Below are 12,381 nucleotides of genomic sequence, written 5' to 3' on the forward strand. Positions count from 1 at the left end.
GGGTTTAGGAAGGCTTCCTAGAAGAAGCAACATCTAAGTTGAGATGTGAAGGGCAGGTAACAAATAGCCTGGTGAAAATGTAGGTGGCGGAGCTGAATCAACAAGCAGGATATGTTCTACACAGAGAGAGGAGCATGTGCTAAGACTTTGAGGTACATTTTGAGGACGAAGGGATCCATGAGTGAAGTCATATGATATTTGTCTTTCTCTGACTAATTTCACTTAGCATAATACCCTCCAGTTCCATCCACGTAGTTGCAAATGGCAAGATTTCATTCTTTTTGATTGCTGAATAATACTCCATTGTATATATATATACCACATCTTCTTTATCCATCCATCCTTCGATGGACATTTGAGCTCTTTCCATACTTTGGCTGTTGTTGATAGCGCTGCTATAAACATGGGGGTGCATGTGTCCCTTCGAAACAGCAGACCTGTATCCCTTGGATAGATACCTAGTAGTGCAATTGCTGGGTTGTAAGGTAGTTCTACGTTTAATTTTTTGAGGAACCTCCATACTGTTTTCCAGAGTGGCTGCACCAGCTTGCATTACCACCAACAGGGCAAAAGAGATCCTCTTTCTCCGCATCCTCGCGAAATCTGTTGTTGCCTGAGTTGTTAATTTTAGCCATTCTGACAGGTATAAGGTGGTATCTCATTGTGGTTTTGATTTGTATTTCCCTGATGATGAGTGATGTGGAGCATTTTTTCATGTGTCAGTTGGCCATCTAGATATCTTCCTTGGAGAAGTGTCTATTCATGTCTTTTGCCCATTCCTTCACTGGATTATTTGTTTTTTGGGTGTTGAATTTGATTAAGTTCTTTATAGATTTTTGGATACTAACCCTTTATCTGATATGTTATTTGCATATGTCTTCTCCCATTCTGTCAGTTGCCTTTTAGTTTTGCTGATTGTTTCCTTTGCTGGGCAGAAGCTTTTTATTTTGATGAAGTCCCAGTAGTTCATTTTTGCTTTTGTTTTCCTTGCCTCCAGAGACATGTTGAGTAAGAAGTTGCTGTGGCCAAGATCAAAGCCTTGCCCATTTTCCCTTTGAAGATTTTGATGGCTTCCTGACTTACATTGAGGTCTTTCATCCATTTTGAGTTTATTTTTGCGTATGGTGTAACAAAGTGGTCCAGGTTCATTTTTCTGCATGTCACTGTCCAGTTTTCCCAGCATCACTTGCTGAAGAGACTGTCTTCATTCCATTGGATATTCTTTCCTGCTTTGCCAAAGAGGAGTTGGCCATATGTTTGTGGGTCCATTTCTGTGTTCTCTATTCTGTTCCATTGAGCTGAGTGTCTATTCTTGTGCCAGTACCATACTGTCTTGATGATTACAGCTTTGTAGTATAGCTTTAAGTCTGGGATTGTGATGCCTCCTGCTTTGGTTTTCTTTTTCAAGATTGCTTTGGCTATTTGAGGTCTTTCTGGTTCCATACAAATTTTAGGATTATTTGTTATAGCTCTGTGAGGAATGCTGGTCTTATTTTGATAGGGATTGCATTGAATATGTAGATTGCTTTGGGAAGTATCGACATTTTAACAGTATTTGTTCTTCCTATCCAGGAGCATGGAATCTTTTTCCATTTCTTTGTGTCTTCTTCAATTTCCTTCATAAGCTTTCTTTAGTTTTCAGTGTACATAGATTTTTCACCTCTTTGGTTAGATTTATTCCTAGGTATTTTATGGTTTTTGGTATAATTGTAAATGGGATTGATTCCTTGATTTCTCTTTCTGTTGCTTCATTTTTGGTAAATAGGAATGCAACTGATTTCTGTGCATTGATTTTTATATCTGCAACATTGCTGAATTCATGATTCAGTTCTAGCAGTTTTTTGGTGGAATCTTTTGGGTTTTCCATATAGAGTATCATGTCATCTGAGAAGAGCGAAAGTTTGACCTCTTCCTGGCTGATTTGGATGCCTTTTATTTCTTTGTGTTGTCTGATTGCAGAGGCTAGGGCTTCCAATACTATGTTGAATAACAGTGGCAAGAATGGACATCCCTGTCTTGTTCCTGACCTTAGGGGGAAAGTTCTCAGTTTTTCCCCATTGAGGATGATATTAGTGTTGGGTCGTTCATATATGGCTTTTATGATCTCTAGGTATTATCCTTCTATCCCTACTTTCTTGAGGGTTTTTATCAAGAAAGGATGCTGTATTTTGTCTAATGCTTTCTCTGCATCTACTGAGAGGATCATATGGTTCTTGTCCTTTCTTTTATTGATGTGACGAATCACGTTAATTGTTTTGCAGATATTGAACCAGCCCTGAATCCCAGGTATAAATCCCATTTGGTCATGGTGAATAATTTTTTTAATGTATTGTTGGGTCCAGTTGGCTAATATCTTGTTGGGGATTTTTGCATCCATGTTCATCAGGGAAATTAGTATATAGTTCTAGGTCCACATTCTTGAATGGAAGAATGAGGACATTGCACAGTACACAGTTGAGTCCACAGGTCAGGAGGGAGATGAGCTGGCAACAGAGATTTGGGAACAGTCTGCAGACATGTACTTGAGAGGGAAAGTGAGCTTAGGCCAGTAACCAGAGGGATGCCAATATTTGAGTGCCCGGCAGAGAAGTCATATTACATCTTGGTATCATTTCCTTAAGCTTCATGATCACATTGGTTCATTATTTTTCTGGCACCCAACTGTGCTCCTATAGTAAAAACTACAAAACTGTTAATTATGGCAAAGTCTGTGGCCTTGTCCATGGGGATAGTGAGGACAGGAGGAATCTACAAGATAGTAGCAGGTTGGGCTAGTGCAGGGGATAGTAAAGTGATCAGGATGAGGGAGAAGCAAACAGAGTCCTTAAGAATTACAGAAATGGCGGGGTGGGGTGGTGGGGAGAAGCACAGGAAGCCAGATTAGCCAAAGAGGGACAGAGTTAACAGAATAAGCATGAGACCCAATAAAGAATATGCATTTAACAAAAATTCATTTTATTTTTTTAAAAAATTTTAATTTTTTTTTATTTTTGAGAGAGAGAGCACAAGTGGGGAAGGGGCAGAGAGAGAGGGAGACACAGAATCCGAAGCAGGCTCCAGGCCCTTTGTTAGCACAGAACCCAAGGCCCAGGAAAGGGGGGGTGGGGGGGAGGGGGCGCAGGGAGGGAAGGGGGCGGGGAAGGGGGCCTGGAACTTACGAACTGTGAGATCATAACCTGGGCTGAAGTCGGACACTCAACCGCCTGAGCCACCCAGATGCTCCAAAAATTCATTTTACTAAAAATTAATTTAAAACACTATAATGACCATTTATTAAGTGCCATGTGCTTGATATCTTTTCTCCATGATTTCACGTGATTCTGGGGACACTCCACTGAATCGCTTTTCAGCCCCCGAATGAGGAAATGGAGGCTCTGAAAGATCACCCAGTGTCTTGCTGGTTAGAAACGCTGGAAATGACCTATGTTCTGACTCAGCCACTTGTCAAATTGGGACCTGGGGCAAGTCCCTTCATCCTGACACCTGGCAATTGAGAGACCCCCAGCTTGGAACCACAGGCCCAGAGGGGCTCTAATGCCCCTGCACTCCCGCTCTGCAATCCAAACCTCAATATCCCTATTTTACAGATGAGGAAACTGAGCCCAGAGACAACGCCAGGTCTAGAATCCAGTCTCTTCTAGTTAATAAGAACCACTAATTTTGAAGCTGAAGCTGCTTTCGGGCCATCGCGGACAGTCCCTTCTCTCCGGGTCCACAGAGGAAAAACATGCCCAGAGGAGATGCCACTGTGAGACAGACAAAGCTGGAGACCAGCACATTCGCGGTCCTGCTGGAGGCTGGACGCCCGCCTCCCTCGCCGCGCCTCCCTTCTGCGGTGGTGCGGCAGAGCCGGAGCGGGGAGGATCCGGTTTCCGGTTTCCAGACACTGCGGGCGTAGCTGCCTCTGTCGGGGGATCCCGTCTCCTAGAGCAGACCGGGGGAGGTCCAAGTTGGTTCCTCCCTTGCTGCCAGGCTGCAGTCGCCACGGAGACCGCCTCCCAGGACTCCGGGGACCACAGCTCCCCTCCTTCCCACGCAAGGGGGAGAGGAGATTTCAACCAATGAGATAGCGGGATTCCTGTGACGTCGCCGGTAGCTGGGTGAGCGTTGGCCGGGAGCAGAGCCCCGCGGAGATTGGAGCCTCTGGGCAGGGGTTGGGAAGGATGGTGCGGGATGAGGAGTAAAATGGGAGTCCAAGAGTCACAGCTTACTCTCCTGCTGGGTGTCCCACAGGCACTCCTCTCGTGTTCGCCCCCCCCCCCCCACCTGCTCCTCCTGCCTTGGGTTTCCACGCCGGTGGCCGTTGGGTGGGGGTGGGGGAGGATGGGAGAGGAGCATGGTCAGAGAAGCCCTCGCTAAGAAATCCGGTTGCTGACTTTTGATTCCACCTGGAAAGGCTGAATGGGGTTCAGGTAGCAAGCAGGTAAGGGTGAGAGGACTTTTCTTGTTGGGGAGGGTGGAGGAGGGACACAGAAGTCTGGACACAGAAGTCTGCTCAGCTAACTGAGGTGTACATGGGGGAGGGAAGGGATTGGTCGGAGCCGAGTCATATGAAGCCTGTCTGCACTTCCTCCTGCTGGAGGTGGCCAGCAGACAGTGGAAAATGTGGGTCTGTAAGCCGCAGAGGCCAGAGTGGACATTCCTATGTGACAGGCATCTCCTCACTGGTATTTGTGGTTGGGGTGAGAAAGGGGGGTGTCTTTGTCAAAGATTCGTTGGGCCCAGAAGGTTCTGGGGCTGTTCCTTAGAAGGCTGGCTCAAACCAGAACCTGGCTCAACCCAGCTTGGAGAGGGTCCCTGGAGGGAAGTCAATCATTCTTCCGCCCCTCCCTTTCTCAGTAGATGTTAAGGGCCAGCTGTGAGGCAGGCCTTGTTCCAAGAACTGGGGATACAGTAATGCATAAGACCACAAAGTTCCTGCCCTCAAGGAGGTAATATTCTAGGGCACATTCGAACCTGCTGGAAAGACTCTAATACCTAGACTCTGCTCTATAAGTGATCGTTGTACTGAACATAGTGAAGAGATCATGACCAGATGTGGCCCTATTTTTTTTTAAATTTCAGCTTTGTTGAGGTATAATCAACATATACAATTTTAAGATATTTGAAGTGTACATTTCAGTGATTTGATATATGTATTCGTGGAAGGATTCCCCCATTTAGTTAATTAACATATTCACCACTCTTTCTTTCTTTCTTTCTTTCTTTCTTTCTTTCTTTCTTTCTTTCATGAGAGAACATTTAGAGTTTACTCTCCTAGCAAATTTCGATTATACAATACAGTATTTTCAACTGTAATCACCATGTTTTATATTAGGTCCTCAGAACTTACTCATAGCTTATCTTATGGCTGAAAGTTTATACCCCTTTACCAGCCTCTCCCTATTTCCCCCACGTCCCAGCCCCTGGCAACCAATTTTCTACTCTGTTTCTATGAGTTTGACTTTTTTTTTTTTTTTTTTTTTTTTAAGATTCCACCTATAGGGGCACCTGGGTGGCTCAGTTGGTTGAGCATCCAATGACTCTTGATTTTGGCTCAGGTCATGGTCCCAGGGTTGTGGGATTGAGCCCCGCATCAGGATCCATGGGCTTGGGAGTCTCTCTCTCTCTCTCTCTCTCTCTCTCTCTCCCTCTTCCTCTTCCCCTCTCCCTCACTCACATGCTTTCTCTCTCTCTCTCTAAAAAAAAATAATAAAAATTTAATATTCCACATATAAGTGATACCATGCAGTATGTGTTTTTCACTGTCTGGGTTTTCACTAAGGAGTGTACCCTTTCTTGATGACATCCTGGCCATATCCTGAAAACTGCCCTTCCCTAGAGCTAAGGACAGAGCCTCAGGGCCACATCTCCAGGTCCCTGGCTAGTATCCATCCCCTCCACCCAGTATGTTCTCTCCCCTTTGGTCAAATCAGAGGATTCACCTAGGAAGAACAGGGCCTGTGTTCAAGCCTCAGCCCTACCCTGAGCTGCAGTCTCAGGAAGGAGTCAGAGGGGTATGGTGTCAAGGTTCGAGGGACTTGGGACTGGCCAAGGACAAACATATGATCATGAGAGGCAGTAACACACAAGTTTTAACAAGGTTGTTCTCGAACAGGATTACATTCCAGAGCAAGTCTCTGACAGCATGAGACATAAGAAGTTTAAAGCGAGCAAATGAGAGGGATCCTTTCCATCCAGAAGAGGGGGGGATATGGGATGCAGAGAGGGGCTTACATGTTCAGCAACATGGTGGGGAGTGTCTGGGTCAAAGAGCAGCTTGGGGTCTTATAACTGTCAGGCTCTATCTTATCTCTGGCTCACAGATATGGGGTGAGCTGTGTCTTGCAAAGTATGCAAAGCAGACAGACTCTAAATGGCTAAAAATCTGCTTGTTTGAGTTACTTTTTAAATAAGAGGGTGTCTGGGGCGCCTGGGTGGCTCAGTCGGTTGAGCGTCCGACTTCGGCTCAGGTCATGATCTTGTGGTTCTTGAGTTCGAGCCCCGCGTCGGGCTCTGTGCTGACAGCCTGCTTCCCATTCTGTGTCTCCCTCTCTCTCTGCCCCTCCCCCACTCATGCTCTGTCTCTCTCTGTCAAAAATAAATAAACATTAAAAAAATTTAAAATAAAATAAAATAAGAGGGTGTGTAAAAACTTGAGTTTTGTGCTGGTGGGCTCTTGAGCTAAGGGGTCTCAGCCCGCAGTGAAGAAATGAACGACCTAGGGAGCCATTAATGAAGGCCATCTTTTGCTCATTTACGGAACACATGGACCAAAGGAAGACAGAAAGGTCTGCTGATGGCCTTCCTTCTGCGTGTGACCTTGTCTCAGGATCCTCTCAAAGAGTAAGCGAAGGCATCTCATTGCAGATATTTTCCACCCTCGGAGGCCTCCTAAGCCTGCTATTCGAGGTCCTTCAAGATCCGGCCCCTGCTGGCCAGCCACTAAGAATTGTAATGACACAGTGAGGAGATAGTCTCCTTAGAATACAGCTTTCCTCACATCATAATCCCACTTGAAAGCCACATCTGTCTCCAGCATCACATGTTGTCTTCTCCCAGTGTCCGTGTCTCTCTCTCTTCTTACAAGGACATCAGTCATATTGGATTAGGGCCCACCCTTAATGACTTCATCTTAAACTGATTACATCTGCAAAGATCTTATTTCCAAATGAGGTCATACTCACAGGTATGGGGGTTAGGACTTCAGCGTATCTTTGTGAGGGACATAATTCAACCCATAACACCAGGCGAGTAACTTCCTGTGAAATGAATGTGATAGAAATATATGGGAGCTTCCATAGACCTTTCTTAGGAAACAGCATGTGGGTTCCCTTTGTCTTTTCACTGTCTCTTCCTCGATCCTGTTGCCCAGAACTGGAAATCTGATGTTGAGGCCTTGGGAGACAAAGCAACAACATGGAGGTACCCGGGTTCTTCACAATGTGGAGCACGCTTCTAGCCCTGGATGACCAACCCGGACTTTTATGTTAACGAGAAATAAGTTTTAGTGTTTGCTTTGATATACTAAAAATCAGAGCTAAAATTGGAAACCATGCAAAGATTAGCATGGCCCCTGAGCCAAGATGACATATGCAAATTCATGAAGCGTTTCATATTTTTATGGATAGATCTAGACAGTATAGTACTAAGTGAAATAAGCCAGTTAGGGAAAGACAAATACCATATGATTTCACTCATGTGTGGAATTTAAGAACAAAACAAGTGAACGAGGGGTGGGGGTGGGAAGAGAGATCAAAAAACCCAGAATCTTAACTGTAGAGAACAAACTGGTGGTTAGCAGAGGAGGGAGGTGGGGGGCTGGAGGAAACAGGTGGTGGGGATGAAGGAGGACACCTTCAGTGATGACCACTGGGTGATGTATGCAAGTGCAGAATCACTAGATTGTACACCTGAAACGAATATAACATTGTGTGTGAACTATATTGGAATTAAAACAATTTGTTTAAAGATAAAGGAAATTTCAAAGTGTATAAATCCCTTATTGTGGAGTTTCTACCCGGTGCGGCAAAACCCAGTTCTCATTAAGACACTTTGTGCCATCCTGGACTTGGGACTTCCCCGTGGGGTTTGGTTTCCCCTCGGAGTTACCAAGGGGAGGTAGCAAACTTCTCTGGGGATTCTATCATGTCCTCCCCTTCTCTGGGACACTCACCGGTGCCTAATCTTGTTCTGATATTTTTCTCCCTTCCTCAATTCAGAGGGTCTCCTAGGGCAGGGAAAAAGTTATTCCCTTACAGCCATCCAAATCTGTGACTTCTGTCATAAACTGCCGGCCCCGAGTCCCTTAGGGCTTTGACTTTTGAAACTCAAAGGCTTTATCTCTCATCCTGTTGTCCCAAAGATGTAATCTGAAAGTGAGAAATCCAGAATGGACATTTTTTTGTGTTGCTGTACTCCTCCTTTCTCTGGGGTTGTGAGCCCAGAATGCTATGCCAATGCCCTATTAGGGGAAAGGTCAAAAGGCCCAGGAATGACCAGGAATGAAGACATGTTCGCTAATTTATCAAACAGGACCCTGCCACATGAGCATTCTCCTATATGTGGTGTCAGAAAATGCCAGTACTAGAAAATGTCTTTAAGAATCTTCCTCAAGTGAGCACGAGCCCCACATCAGGTAAAAAAATCACGAGCCTCAGGTGAGCCCCACTTCTCTCTGTCTCTCTCTCTGCCCCTCACTCACTTGTGCCCTTTCTCTCTCTCTCTCTCAAAAAAAAAAAAAAAAAAAAAAAAAAAGACTCTTCTCCAAAAGAAGAGTTCTGGGTTCAAATAAGTTTGAGAAACAGAGCTTTTTACCAGGCAAATATACACTGTGAAGTAGATAGAGTGCAGTACAGTAAAACCATGGTTTGCGAGCATAATTCGTTCCGGAAACATGCTTGTGATCCAAAGCACTTGTGTATCAAAGCGAATTCCAAGCACCTTCAGCTCAGTTGTGATCCCGTGACCTTCGGCGACACATACTACTCGTATTGCGAGACACCGCTCCTTCATCAAGCTGAAATTTATTAGAAACGTTTGCTCATCTTGCGGAACACTCGCAGAACAGTTACTCGCAATCCAAGGTTTTACTGTCACTCCTAAATGTATCTTTCTTTTCAGAACGATTTACAACACACCAAAGCACACGAGAGTTGTAAGATGCATCTCTACTAAGGTTATACGGGTGTGTTGTCTGGGAAGAAACATGAGCTGGTACAAACGGTGGCCTCTGGGGAGCCAAGGTGGGAAGTAGACTTCCTTCTCACTGTACCACTTTTGGTATTTGGGGCTTATGCTTTCTATGTGTAAGTGTTACCCAATGACCTATCACAGCCCCTAACTCAGGAAATGAGCAGGTGAGCCCTGGTGCTGGCAAGCTGAACTGGAGAACCCAGGGAGCTGGACACATAGCTCCTGGCTGGGTTTGCCAACCCTGTTGCTGACCAAACTTGGATAAGCCTGTCACAAGAGAAGCCAATAACTCAAGAGACAAGGGTTTGGAAAAGAGAAAGAGAGAGATTTATTTCAGGTGCTGGGAGCAGGGGGAGGTGCAAGAGAGCAGGCAGAGAGCAAGTGACCACAGCGGGGGATGGTAGTGTGTGTTCAGCATGGGATCGTAGGCAGGGACGGGGACGGGACGGGGAGGGTGTGGTCTTCTAGGCATTCCGTTGCTATCAGGGCTTTCCTGACACGGCAGTTGGAATGTTCTGGTCATCGCAAAACATCTTCCTCAATGCCTCAAGAAAGTGCAATAAGAAATAAGAACAATGGGTTGCAGTTAGAGCATGAGTTAAGTGGTCCTGTCTACTTCTGGCTTTAACAGCTGGGGTTTATAGTTGAGCAAGAGGGCTTGCTAACACGTACATTAAAATAGATAAAATAGGTGTGCCTGGGTGGCTCAGTCAGTTAAGTGTCTGACTTCAGCTCAGGTCATGATCTCGCGGTTTGTGGGTTCAAGCCCTGCGTCGGGCTCTGTGCTGACAGCTCAGAGCCTGGAGCCTGTTTCGGATTCTGTGTCTCCTCCTCTCTCTGCCCCACCCCCCATGCTCATGCTCTGTCTCTCTCTGTCTCTCAATAATAAATAAACGTTAAAAAAATTTTTTTAATTATAAATAAATAAAATAGATAAACTGGTGGAAGCTTAGATAAGCCCCAAACTGGATATCGAGTTGACATCATGTTTAAGCAAACCCTCCTCGGGACTGATGGGTGCTGCTCTCTACTGAAGGTCATCGTCAGAAACATCCCTCAGAAGCTCATCACTGAGCCTGATGTAAGAATGACATTGAGGATGCTATGAAATAGGAAAGCAAGAAAAACAAAAACATCTGATTTAACTGCTCTGGATATAGAACATGTTTTCAGAGCTCTAACGTGTAGTCAGAATTGAGACCCACTGGCTTCAAGAGGGAACTTCAAGAGGTCTGTATCCACAAGCCAGTTCTCTTGTTTTGGGCAAAGCACTAGGCAGGGGATATTCAAGAGTAAGACTTAGTCTCTATCTTCACATGGCTCCTGGAGCAGGAAGTCGCTCTGCTTCTTATCAGAGATGCTTCTGGAGAGAGCTGCTCCCCACACCCCACCACTCCCAGCTTCATTACCTAAGAGCTGGGGCTGAACTGAGAAGGGTTTGCTCAGAGAGAGCTGAACTGAGATATTGTGTCAGCCTTGGAACCTGAGGACAAGTGGCCCTTCCAGACCCTTTGGGAGAATTCCACATTCCAGATCACACATTGCAGGCCTAGGAAATAGAGGAGGGGTACCTAGGCTTGTATAGCAGCCGGTCCAAATTTGCCCTAGAAAAGCCTTATTGATCACCAGCCCTCGAATGAACGAACGAACTATATATTTTTTGCGCTCCTGATTCAGAGTCACAACATTTTTAAAACTCTAGCAATGGAGAAATCATCATTTCTCAGGAGAGAGAGCATTCTGATTTTGGAAAATTCTATTTTATCTTAAAACTTTTATCGTGAAATGATTATGGGCTCGCAGGACACTGTAAAATTAGTTACAGAGAGTCCCGTGTACCCTTCACCTCACTCCCCCCCACTAGTGATATCCTATTTGGCTGTAGTATAGTTTCAAAACCAGGACATTGACCTTGGCATGTTACTGTTCTTATTCAGTTCTTATTCAGTTTTCCATCACTTCTTTTTTAATCTGAATTCATTTGTGTATGCAACTTGTATAGACCATATAATTCATTCATTTAAAGTGTACAGTTCAATGGTTTTTAATATATTGAAAGAGTTCTACAACCATCACCACAGTCAAGGTAAAGCCTTTTTGTCACCCCAAAAAGAAACTTTCTACCAATCAGCACTTTCCCTTATTTCTCCCAAACCCTCAGCTCCAAGCAACTACTGATCACTGATCTGCTTTCTGTCCATAGAGATCTGCCTGTTCTGGACATTTCATACAAAAGAAATCATATCATACTTATAATCATATAATTTTAGCCCTTTGTAATCTGGCTTCTTGCACTGAGGATAATTTCATCAAGGTTCATCCATGCTGCAGTGGGCATCAGTACTTTATTCATTTTTATTGCTGAATAATATTCCATGGAATGGATATAGCACCTTTGTTTATCCACTTATCAGTTGTTTCCACTTTTGGCTATTATGAATTGGTTGAATTGATTGGCCATTTTATTGATTGAATTGATTGGCTACTATGAATTGATTGAATTGATTGGTTATTATGAATCGATTGGTTGTTTCCACTTTTGGCCATTAAGAACAATGTTACTATGAACATTTACATACAAGTGTTTGTATGGATATACGTTTTCATTTTTTTCCAGCTATTCCATCTAGGAGTGGAATTGCCAGATTATATGGTCACTCTATGTTTAATCTTTTCAGGACCCGCCAAAATGTTTTCCAAAGCAGCTATACTATTTTATGTTCTCACCAGCAGTGTATGAGGGTTCTAATTTCTCTACATCTTCACCAACACTTGTTCTTATGTCTTTTTGATTATAGCCATCCTGGTGGGTGTGAAGTAGGATCTTATGGTGTTTTTTTTTTTTTTAAGATTTTATTTGTAAGTAATCTCTACACTTAATGTGAGGCTTGAGCCCATGACACTGGGATCAAAAATTGCACACCGCACCCACTAAGCCAGCCAGGTGCCCCTCATTGTGGTTTTGATTTTAATTTCTCTAGTGACTAAAGACATTGAGTACCTTTCATTTGCTTAATGACCATTTGCATATCTTCTTTGGAAGAAATGTGTGCTTGGATCCTTTGTCCATTTTTAAATTGGGTCATTCATTTTTTTATTGTTATGTTGTATGAGTTTTTCATATAATCTAGGTACAAGTCCCTTAAATATATGGTTTGCAAATATCTTCTTCCATTCTTTTAAATTTTTTTTTTCAACGTTTATTTA

General features: G+C 44.1%; 1 non-coding gene across 1 annotated transcript; it reads left to right on the forward strand.

Moving 5' to 3' along the window:
- Positions 1–7,500: 7,500 nt before the first annotated feature.
- LOC122488820 lies at positions 7,501–7,602 on the forward strand. The gene has a single exon (XR_006298742.1). It is a non-coding gene; the product is annotated as a U6 spliceosomal RNA (small nuclear RNA).
- The last annotated feature ends 4,779 nt before the right edge of the window (positions 7,603–12,381 follow it).

The sequence above is a fragment of the Prionailurus bengalensis genome, chromosome A2, assembly GCF_016509475.1.
Source record: "Prionailurus bengalensis isolate Pbe53 chromosome A2, Fcat_Pben_1.1_paternal_pri, whole genome shotgun sequence".
NCBI classification, from domain to species: Eukaryota; Metazoa; Chordata; class Mammalia; order Carnivora; family Felidae; genus Prionailurus; species Prionailurus bengalensis.